Here is a 12568-nt window from a genome sequence, read left to right as displayed (position 1 = left end):
CATAGTGCCTTTTTAGGCAAGGCTCAAAAGACAAACCCACCTCCATAGGTATCACAAGGGATAAGAAATTAAGAGTAATGCTACTCAACGCCAGAAGTCTAAACCTCAAGATGCATGCACTCGAAATTCTCCTTAGCATGGAGAACATTGATATCTGTGCAGTAACAGAAACCTGGTTCAAGGCTCTCGAGAGCACCCCAGCACTACCAGGTTATACCTCATACCATGCTTTTCGACCCCAAAACCTGGACCGAACCACAAAAGGAGGGGGAGTATCAATATTCGTCAAAGATACCCACACCTCCAGGTTGGTGGCACAGCATGAAGCATCAGAGACTACCCATATGCAACTAACAGTGGGTAAAACTGCCTTCCAGTTTATAGCCTGCTACAGACCACCCTCCCAAACCCAGGAACCCCACTCAGCCTTCCTGAGAACACTGGAAAATATGAAGGTCTCTTCAAACACCATTATATTGGGTGACTTCAACTACCCAACCATAGACTGGGAGCATTACTCTAGCTCCAACACCCTAGCCCAAAGGTTCCTAGAATTTATAAACTCAAATGCTATGGAACAACTTGTTACCACTCCCACAAGAGGGGAAAACATACTGGACCTGATCATCACCAACATGGGGACTCTATGCTCCAGACCAGAAGTGTATCCCTCACTGGTAAGATCAGACCATAAACTAATCTCACTGGATATTCACATCCCGACCCCACCCCATGCTCAGAAAACCACAGTGAAAAACTTCTCTAAAGCAAATTTCACACTCCTCAAAACCGAGGTGGAATCCTTCAAAGCCCCTGGGCCTGTGGCAAATAATGCCCAGACCACAAAATCCTTTATAAACGCATTCTATGAACACCTTCAGGAATGCATGGATCATGCAATCCCAAATAAAACCAAGACCCAATCCTCCAAAGGCAGACGTCCTGTCTGGTGGACCCCAGCCATAAACAAACTATACAATAGAAGGAGGAAGCTACTACATGACAGAGCAAAATCCCAAAAAGGGAAGGCATCTCTGATCAGTATTAGCAAAAACTATGGGCACTCATAAAATCGTCTAAGGCCAACTTCGAGAGAAAAATTGCACAGGACACTAAGGATAATCACAAGGCTTTCTTTAGTTATGTTAGGAACCTGGGTGGGAATTCCCAGATATGCTCAGAATTAGTCCAAAATGACAAAAAATACACCAAACCCACAGACATTGCCAACATCCTAGCTGACAGGTTCAGCGCAAACTTCTCCCCCCCTCCCCACCAAAAGGGCTAATATCTATCCCAGCAGAGTGCTGCCCCCCTGACATCTCAGATGCTCAGGTAAGAGCTGCCCTCTCCAAAGCAAGAAACACAACATCAATGGGACCAGACAGTGCCCCGGGCTGCGTCCTACATGAGCTCCAAGAAGAGCTAAACCCAAACCTAAAACTACTGTTCAATCTCAGCCTTACTACAGGATATGTACCCAAAGAGTGGCGTACAGCAACAGTGGTCCCTCTCCACAAAGGTGGTGCCTCAACGGATCCTGGAAACTATCGCCCCATAAGTCTCACTAGCTTGGTCTGCAAAGCTATGGAAAGGATCATCATGGACCTTATAAATAAAGATATTGGGGACCTACAGACACTGGATCCTACCCACTTCGGCTTTGTTAAGGGCAGATCCTGCCTCTTAAACCTGGTTGATTTCTTTGAAACAGTCACCAAGGCCATTGACAAGGGGAAGGTGGTCCACACAGCCTACCTGGATCTCGCAAAAGCCTTCGATACAATACCCCACTCGGGCATTATAGATAAGCTCACCAGCTTAAATATAAACCCCTATGTCACTAGATGGGTTGCAAACTGGCTCAAGGACAGAACCCACATGGTTAGAATAGCTGGAGCCATGTCAGACTCCCAACCAGTTACAAGTGGCGTCCCACAAGGCTCAGTCTTGGGACCTCTCTTGTTCGGTATATATTTCTCGGAGGTACAGGCCAACATGGAAGGACTGTGGCTGACCAAGTTCGCAGATGACTGCAAACTGGACGCCATAATAGACTCTCCAGCCGACACAAGCATCCTCCAAAAGGGCCTCATAAAAACAGACAACTGGTGCCAGAGCCATGGCCTCAAGCTAAATGCCAAAAAGTGTATAGTCATCCCCTTTGGCAAAAACAAAGTGCCCACAAATTACCACATAGGTGGTAATCCATTAAGTACAGAAGAAGTAATTAGGGACCTGGGGACCCAAGTTGATAGCAATCTCTCATTTGGCAACCATGTGGCCAAAGTGGTTAGAAAAACATTTTATATAGCCCACCTAATCATGAAGGGATTCACATCTAGATCAGGGGAGGTCATCGTGCCTCTTTACTCATCCCTCATCAGGCCCATAATTGAGTACAATGCCCTTTTGGGATGTACCTTACCAGACACCTGCAGCAACTGGAAAGGCCCCAAAAGTACCTCACCAAGAGGATCAAGGGGCTCAAACAGATGCCGTATGCTGCCCGGTTAAAGAAACTCCAGCTCTACTCAGTGGCATACCGCCTGCTCAGAGGCTATCTGTGCCTGACGTATAAAGCCATGTCCAACCCGGAATTAATGGACATGCTGCACCTCAGAAAATCCAAATCCCATCAAGCTACGCGCTCGAGGGACTTAAACCTCAGCACTGAAATAAATAGGACATGCTGGAGGGACAGATTCATAACCCAGAGGCTCCCTTCACTCTGGAATAAAATCCCAGTCCAGGTTAGGCAGAGTCCCTCATTGACTCTCTTCAACAGGAATCTTGATGAGTGGATGGGAGATCATAGGTTTACCCCGGGTATCACTTCTGTGTCACTGTTAGACAGAGGCACAGTATACTAACCTCGAAAAAGGGCATAGCAAAATTAATTTAAAATGGGTGGCGAAAGCCATACACACTCTGGCTAGGCTTATAAATGCCCTAGGGCAGATAGCCTAGTATGAACCTATGAACCTATGAACCTACTACAGTTGAAACTGTCTTGGTATCTTTCTTCCGTATTGCTCTCGTTTCTGCCAGCAAATCCTGATATTTTATGACTCTGTGTCTCTGTATGCAAGACACTGTAGTTACTGGGTGTGGTGATTTCAATAATCAATGCTACTTTTGTCTTCTTTTATTTATTTTTATTTATTTATTTAGTTATTTTATTTTAATGTTCTGTATGGCTGTTGTTATTATCCTTAAGTATCTGCATCAAAAGTCCCAGTCTCTCCTTCTTTCTTGAATTTTCTCCCTGTTTCATCATTATCCTTTTGAGCTTTGAATTACAGCTTTCTGCGTGTAGTATGTAAATGAGCCTTAACTGTGTAGCTCTAAAATATCCCTTGAAATCAGATACTACTAAGCCATCTTGTTCTAAGGATCGACCTATCCCACTTCACCATTGCCCTTTTCCTCTCCCAGATAAAGTCCTTCAACTCTTTATTAATTAATGTCTACAACGTCTATTCTGGTTGATAAAAAATATGCTTGACCTGTATATAAAACTAAGGAGACTAAAAACATTTTCACTGGTTATACCTTGCTATCCGTATCCAAAAACAAGAGGTTCCAGTTTCACAGGTTTTGTATTATCCTTTGTTTAGACTCTTCCCACATATCATTAGTTGCCATAATATCGAGTCCCTATAAATATTGGTATTTCTGCACTATTTCATGTGTGGGTACATAGTTTACAGCTATAGCCTTTGTTTTATCTTCATTAATTTTATATCCTGAAAAGACTAGAAACTAGCTCAAAATGTTCCACAACACTGAGATGTCCTTTTCTGTTTTTATCAGGTACAAAACAATATCGTCTGCAAATAATGCTGACTTTTCTTGATTAACGCTGATTCCCTTATTGTCTTTGCCAATGGCTCTAAATATAATGCAAATAACAAAGGGGAAAGAGAACACCCCTGAAAAGTTTCTCTGTTCAGACACAAATTACTGTATCAGTGGTGAACCCTCCCACTTTAATTTTTGCCTCCAATCCCCCATATAGTCTCCTAACTGACCTTATGATTGCATCAGGGAATGAAAATGCTTCCATTGTCCTACTCATAAAATCTCACATTACTCTGTCAAATGCTTTCACTACATCAATACTCACCATGAACAGCAGTATTTTTTTTTCATTCTGCTCCCTTCTGGATCATTATTGTTCTAGCAATGTTGTCAAATGTTTGCCTACTGTCCACAAAACCTTGTTGATCCATATCTATCAATTTTGGTAACACCTTTACCATTCTTTTAGCTATTATGGACATAAACATTTTATTATAATCATAGTTTAAAACTGAAATGGGCCTACATGAAGATGGGTTTGATAGGTCTTCACTGCCTTTAGGTATTACAGCCAAAACAGCTCTCTTCCAGGATGTTGGTGATTCCCCTCCTTTAAAAATACTGTTAAACAAAACCTTATCAATTTCTTCCCTCCTAGCTTCCAAACATCCACAGGAATATCATCTATTCCTGGAGAATTTACTGCAAATTGATTATACTTCAACATTTTTATCCATCTCCATCTGTCTTAACTGCTAATTGTTGAGCCTCATCTACCTCGAGTACTTAAGTCTTCCATAAATATTTACTATGTACTTTTTCTTGATCTCCACATTTATCTGCTTTATAATACTTCATACAATTTTTCATAAAATTTCCAAAATATCTCAATACCTCTACAGGTTCTCTGGTTATTTTTCTTGAAATATTAACCCTAAGTTTGGCAACAACATTTTTTTCTTTCTATGTCTAAGTTATGCTAAATGTTTTTGTGCTCTGGAGTCATCAAAAACAGTTCCTTAACAACAGTCTCTCTAAACTCATGTATATTATTCAAATGCCCCCATATTTTCTTTTTAGCACTCTGCAGTCGTTCTCGAGATTCCCCTTATTCTGCAATACATTAACCTTTGTCAGCCCCTGGGAATATTTATTGTTACCTGTTAACAGTATCTCTTTTCTTGGGTCTATATCACTTCAGTGAAAAACCTATTGGTCGAAAACCTTTTTGTCAAATGCTAATTGTTGAAACGTCAATCCATTGAATGTAAAATTAAGCAATTTTTTTTCCCAGGGGAAAAATGCTTGGCCAGCCTAAGAAGCATCACAAAATTCACAAAATTTAAAACCCACCCTGATAACTCTCAAATAATTTCCAATACCTATTCCTCAATTTCCTTTCTTTTTAACAGATAGATGGGGAACTGCCAGTGTCTCATTTTTTTCTTCATTACCCTACATTTTTATGCTAGTTGTTATTGGTGCATGATCTGAAATAGTTATTCAGTGTCTGTTGAAGCTTTCAAATAAATGCCCATGTTTCTGTGAAATATAATTTCTGTCTAGTCTAGACCAGTTATGGGTCTATATTAGAACACTGAATGTTCTAAATAGCGAACTCTCACATGAACGAAAATGCAGGACCTCGAAAACTTTATTGTGGGGGGCTGCGCCCCCACACCCCCTGCTAAATATATAGTCCAACTCCAAGATCACGCTACAGTGAGGAAAGGACAAATATTCTGATCTTCACTGTACTGCAATAAAAAGAAAACTTTGAGGTCCTGCATTTTCGCTCATGTCAGCATTCTCTATTTAGAACATTCAATGTTCTAATACAGACCCCACCAGTTATTCTACCTTGGGAAATAATATCTAAATTCTCTCAGTCTTTCATAGCAAATATTTTCATAGATTTATTCAGAAATCTACCCTCTTTAGTTATATTTCCGTTCTAGTCTCTCAGATACATCTTCACTGTTACAAGTCAAGTTCCATTCCTCACTTATAAGTAATATTTCATGCTAAAAGCTGATTATTTCTCCCATGGTTTTCTTAAACACCATAATGGCAGTTTTAGGTGGAACATAAATACATGGCAGCATAGTCCTTCTCTCGTGCCAACAGCTCCTTACTACCACAAATATATCATTATTTTTCCTCTTCTATCACTATTGAAGCTCCTCTAGTAATTAGTATGAGTACTTCCCTTTTCCTCTGTCCCTGATATTTTGCTGAATATCCATCCTGAAATCCTTTTTATCAAATTCACATACTCACTTCTTTCCAAATGTGTCTCTTGTTGCATTGTTATTTGCACTCTGCATTTCTTAATTTATTAATATTATATAATTCCATACTCTTATCTTTTTGTCTATACCTTTGAGGCCATTCATGTTGCAAAAGAATATGGATAGTGTAACCAATATGATTATTACAATTCACCTATTATACAAATCAGCTTTTTAAAATGTCTGTTTCCAGCTTTCATGTTACATGCACCCATCAATGTTTGGCAGGTTGATCCTTTACACAGTTGTTTCGTGTTAACTCCATTTGAACCTATACCACTTTTTACAAGAATTTTTGTTTTAATAAAAATCCTCAAAAAAAACTCCCTCAGAATATCACCATAACCTATTAATTTAAAACAAACACAAAATGACTGTATGTACATCTTCAAATAGTAAAGTTTAACTCTCTTGATATGAACAGTTGTCCCAAATCAACAGCTGCACCCACAGGCATTACCTAACCTAAAATTAAGGTTATCCATTCTAAAGCGCATATTACACTTCTTGTCTTATTTTCTATTCCCCTCCCAGATGTGAGAAACAGCTTTTATGCTTTCAGAAAACAATTAACTTTTAGCTTATGAAAATGCACTGGCTATCTTTAACTAAAACTAAATCATATACTATTCTAATAAATGCATAAAGGTATGTATGTACCAGGAAAACTGTTATCTCTTATTCACTTCCAATGATTTCAAATTTTATTTTTTACTAAGCTACTTGTCCTTGTACCTTTTAATTTTACATTTCTCTCAGCAATGTCCAGAGCTACCTAGGTTTATTGCCTGGACCTGTACTTAGTGTGTCTCCATGGAAATGTAACAAAATGTACAGTTGTCCCCAGCTGCAGACTTCTCAACTCACACTGAGCATTTATTTGCTAAAGGAAAACCTGTAAAGACTTTTACACTGTTCTCTTATTTTTTACACCAAACATGTTTACATAAGAAACTTATTATTAGATTAAATAAAGATCATTAATCCAGACATTCACCTATGCAAAAATAAGGGAAAACATCCCATTTCTACATACATACTAATTAGTGCACTTTTACATCCCATCCCATCAGCCCAAGATTACATATTAACTTGAACATGCTTTTGTCCAGCCTTTCTTCTCTTTTACATTGTAATGTCTTCATTTCTTAAAACTAAAAAAAAAGAAAAAAGGACTTGTTTAGTATCTTTATCACATACAATAATTACTGAAAATGTTTATTGTCTAACATGCAATTTACAGCATGAAATGTTTTACAGATATACTGTTAAAACAACAATTATTTTACTTACAGTTACTTTTTTCTTCTTTTTTCTTTTAGTGTCCTTCCAAATACTAATGAGGCAAAATGGGATATATGCATTTCAGTTCTCCAAGTTTAACAAAGTCAATCAAAGCCCAGTCTTTCTTAGCCAATTTTGTTTTATAAAGCCATACTTCACAAATGTGATTGATACTTTATAGTCCAAGACATATTCACTAATGACAGTGTTGCTGGTCTTCTTCCTGTTTATCACCATCTCCCAACCCCAGACTCTGATTTAAGTCCAAGGTACTCCCAATTATTCTAGTCAGCTCCTGTGCTTTTTTTCTGTCACTCAAGTACTTTCCTTTGGAACATTAGAAGAGGTTTCATTGGTACAGTCTCTGTATGGGCTTTATTATCAAAAGAATGAGAAGCAGAGTTTCCTTTTCTTTGCTGGGCAAACAATTGTATTTCTTCCTTAGCCTGTTTTGCATAAAAAATGAATTTGATCTCCAGAAGAAATATTCTGAAGACCACCTGGATGCAGCAGCTTGAATCTCACACCTGCTTGTCAACATTCCCTGATTGCTGGGATAAATGTGTTTCTCTTCTGCTTAGTGTACAGTGAATAATGATTTTCCACAAACAATCTACTGTCTCCAGTTTTTAATACTTTGCCCTTCTGCCACAGTTCTGTTAGGATCAACTTTTTCTGCTAGTATGATTGCATCTTTATTAATACAGGTCTCAGCTGCTTTATCATAGCCAAGTTTGGGGTATATACACAGTGTGCCCTTTCAATTAACAAATACTGCTGTGGAATGCCAGTCCAGTTGCTTATTTGTGCTTTTGCAAAATGAATACAGTCGGCTACTTCCAGTTTCTTTGACACAGCAGAAAATCTCAGGTTTTCTCTGTGTGATCTGTCCTCAAACTCTAACATTTGTTGAAATAGCTCTTCTTGAACAATATCATACTCAGCTAGCCTTTTCTTCATTTTGACCTCTTGCAGTTTGTATCAGTTCATCTCAATAGCATTTTTTACCAGCCTTTTGTTATTTGAGTTGATATATTCCTTCAGTGTTTCATTTATTTTAATCAACTCTGAGTACATTTAACTTATTTTTTCCTATAAATTACTGGAAGCCATCTTTTGTACCATAGCAAGAGGTTGAACTGCTTTTTGCTGAACAGCTGCAGGATTCTTCACAGAGAGTGCTTTCTCTTAACCTTTTCTATTTGATTTTCTTTCAGGCTCTCTACGTTTCTTCTTTGCTGGCACCCAGGCAGTCTACTTATTAGCCAGTAATTGAATTAAAACTGTCAGAATTACTAGCCCTTATCCCTCAGTTTATTTTTCAAACTGGGAGAGCTGATATTAAGCAGGGAGGGCATTACACATGGGGAAGTATAGTGACACCCCATCTGAGTACTTTGTCCAAAACATTAGAACCCCTAGTGGGGGTGCAGACTATCTCTTCCAGAGCATTTGTGTTAACAAAGTCCAGGAACCTCTGGGTGGGCATGTTTTTTGCTCATGTATGTCCTCCAGTGTTTGGAAGGATAGTTGAAATCTCATATGATTAAGGTGTTGGGTTGTATGATAAGGGATTCTAGTAAACCGGGGTAGGCAGTGTGCTTATCCTGGTTCGTGGTGGGGGATCTATAGCTTAGCAATGATGTGGTACAGCACTATCCCAATAGTAAATTGGACATGGAGTAGTTTGAGAAAGTCATGTTGTTTGACCAGTCTTGAAGTGTATTTGGTTTTAATGAAGATAGATACACCTCCACCTTTGGTTTCTTCATGCTCATTTTGAGGTCTGAACATGTGGAAAGCATTGTAGCTTTTCATGGTCAGGGTGTTCTCAGTGGTCTTGAACTATGTCTCGGTAACTGCACAGATGCCAGCATCCTCCAAGGTGAGGAGTGCTTCCAGCGAGTGCCGTTTTGTGTTTAAACTCGTAGCATTAAGCAGCAGGACCCTGAGTTTGTCTTGATTAGATTTTATGTTGGAAAATTGTTGTTTTGACATTGCTTAAAAAAGGCACTATGGAGGAGACAAGGGCCTTTGCCAGTATCCGAAAGCCTAGGGGGGAGAGGTGCAGACCATCTCTAGCAAAGCAGAGAAGATCTGCTACCATATCCTCCCAGGCTGACAAATACTGGATCCCCCGGGACTGATACCAGCAGCTAAGCCAATTGTTAAAGTCAATCATTTTTTGTTTATATTGTGGCTTCATCTTGGGTAAGGGAAGCATACTGCTTATGGCTAGGGACATACCTGTCTGGGACACATAATGAGCTCCATCATGTCTCTCTTCATATAGTCCAGAGAGGTACATCTCACATCTCAGTCCAACATGGACTATGACAAAGTCATAATGGTACATTTTGTTGAGTGACTTGAGTGTATGTATGATTTTTCTTGATCCTGGCACCTGATAGGCAACTGATCATGACCTTCTCCTTGTCCAGTCTCGTGAGGGAGACATCTGTGCATCTCACTATGGAGTGACCTATGACCAAGACATTTGATGTGTTTTGCCTTAGCGCCTTAGTTGTTGACACACAGGTGTGTATGTGTGTTGATATGTGTAGTGGTTTCATTTTACTTAGTAGTGAGTGCGGGTGGTGCATTTGGGAGGTGTCTGTTCTTTTGATAGGCTTTTAGTGAGTACCTTAACATATGTGGGTTTATGTGTCGTGAACTAATTTTGTGTGAGAGTTGAGGTTTGCGTGACAGTTGAAGTGTGTGAAGTGACAAGCTGTTTGATGTCTAATTTGTTTTTATGTGAGAGAATTTACTCCAATTTTAAAGTGCAGTTGCATCTCTCACGTAGGGTGTTAGTTTGCTTTAGGAGTAAATGGTTATCAGTGTAAATAAAGCAATTGCTACATTGTCTCAAGATGCCCATATCAATCAAGATGGCAGGAGAAATGCTGGAAAACTGCCCAATCCATTGTGACAGGATTTTCCTGAATGTGGTTGTGAAGGCTGCCAGCCTAGCCAGATAAAATTTTATAGATAATTCTGTCATTTGTAAATATTAATGTAAGCCACAGGCTTGGTGTCTTAAATGGAAAAAATGCTTTTACATGTGGAACTGCAAAGAAATTTAACAGCAGTGCCATCTGCTCTAAGAAAGCTAAGTCAAGCATTTTATGACTGTCTTTGATGTTAAAATTCGGCACCGGCCAGTCTAGATGAAGGAATTCTTGCTATTGTTTTAAGGCCAGAGTTAATGGCCCAAATGTACATGCATAAATGTCCTTTATTGCTTTGGTTTCTACCCAGAGGTGAAGAATGTAAATGTAGTTTCTGTTAGCCTGGGAACCCAGGGAAGTGTGAAGAATGATGTAATGTGAACCAGGAATGTCATTTAAAAAAATGAGAAATCAGAGAGCATTAAGCATTTTTGTCTTGACAATCCAACTCATCAGCACTCTGCCTTTCCTCTATATGTAAGTTTATCTTAGACTTGTGGTTTCTCTTAGAAATAGCTAGAAACTACAAAGATTAGACAAATTGTTTTTCTGTGATGTCAGAACTGTACTACTGAATTATTTTAAGTATTTCTCTGATCTCTGAACCCTTGACTAGCACTGTGTAGTAAAAAGTATTGTCTTGTGTTTTTATTATTTATTATTAAATATTTTAAAACCTTTCAACTGTGGCTGTTTTGTGTAGAGATAAGTTAAGCTCTAAGACTACATTGCATGTATATAGTGATCCTGTACCAAGTCATTCTAATAAGCGTTGACTGTTTAGTTATACTACTAATTGGATAATAATATTACACAGTAATAATTGGACACCCTTTTAAGGGCTTTTGAGTCACTGATAAATATTAACTGGGTGGTGGCAGGGATTTCTACCATATAGCCTGGGAAAAAGGGGCACAGCTGGAGAGCCTGTGTCAGCCTTCCCCAAGAGTGTCTGTGTGGTTGCATAAACTCTTATCAAAGTGTGTGTGTGTGTGTGTGTGTGTGTGTGTGTGTGTGTGTGTGTGTGTGTGTGTGTGTACATATGTCAGCTACTTGGGCAGGGACACGAAGTACTGGTTGGATAGAGAGGGTGCTGGAGGTTTTAGCTTGCCCACTAGGTTGAGATCTGGACCCTATAGCTGTGCCAGTGGGGAGTCTTATTGGGGATCTGGAGAGCAAGGGAGCGACCAGCCCTGGACTGACTGTGATCTCTGTGTGCTCTTAAGGGAAATTGTACTTTACGGTGTGTATTTGTTATCCTTTCCTCCTATATGAGATGCCCCTCACTGATATTAGTGGTGACGATTGCTGGGTCAGGGCATGGGCATCACAGTGGTATTTGGGAAGGAAGTGGGCTAGCTGGACTTAAGACTTTGGCTTAACTAGTGAGCTAGTTTGACTTGGAGTAGCATTGGCAGTGGGTGTATAGTAGGTTATGGATGATAAGTGTGAGAACACTGCTTAGAGTGCAACTGAATTGCTTTTTGCTCAGCAGGAAGCTTGGGGGAGGTTAGTGAAAGGTTTCTAGGGAAAAATGATGTTCCCAGGCGTTCACATCTCTACAGTGCACTGCTAAAACTTGTTGCACAGTACACAGCAATGACCAAATGTGAGGCTTATATACAGGTGAATTTAAACAGTTTTTAACACAACTACCAAGGGGAAAGCCCCAAATATAGCCTTTCTTCAGCAATCCCCAACTCAAATGGGTCCTGAGCTACACACTTCTGCTACAAGGGTGTTTCAAAAGATGGATGCCTTATGTGTGTGCTCTCATTATGGGACAGGGTACATGAACATGATCTGTAAACCAGTTAAGACATGACTACCACCCAGTTGCCAGACCAACCATGTTTGAAGAGTCACCAATTGCACACAGTGATAGAACAGAAGTGATACCTGTAAGCCATTCATTGTTTGGCATTACAGATGAAAACCAAAGATGTACTGCAAGAAGGATGTCAGAACAGACCTTTACTTTAAGAATGATGGGTGACAAAGAGTGATTCGCAGCATGGATGAATAGTTTCACACTACAAGAAGGATGAAACACTGAGTCTATATTAGAACATCGAAGTTTTAAAAACTTTGAATGTTCTAATATCAACCCATATTCAGCAAAAGCTGAAAATATCGAAGCAACAGAAAGCCGAATATTTTCCTAGGGAAAGAATTTGGTTGTCCATTTCTGTTGCTTTGCTATTTTCAGTGCTGTGGTGAAAAGTTATGGGTTGGGTT

The sequence above is a fragment of the Protopterus annectens genome, chromosome 5.part0, assembly GCF_019279795.1.
Source record: "Protopterus annectens isolate FY-2018-M chromosome 5.part0, PAN1.0, whole genome shotgun sequence".
Lineage (NCBI taxonomy): Eukaryota > Metazoa > Chordata > Ceratodontiformes > Protopteridae > Protopterus > Protopterus annectens.
Note: the sequence above shows the minus strand (reverse complement) of the source record.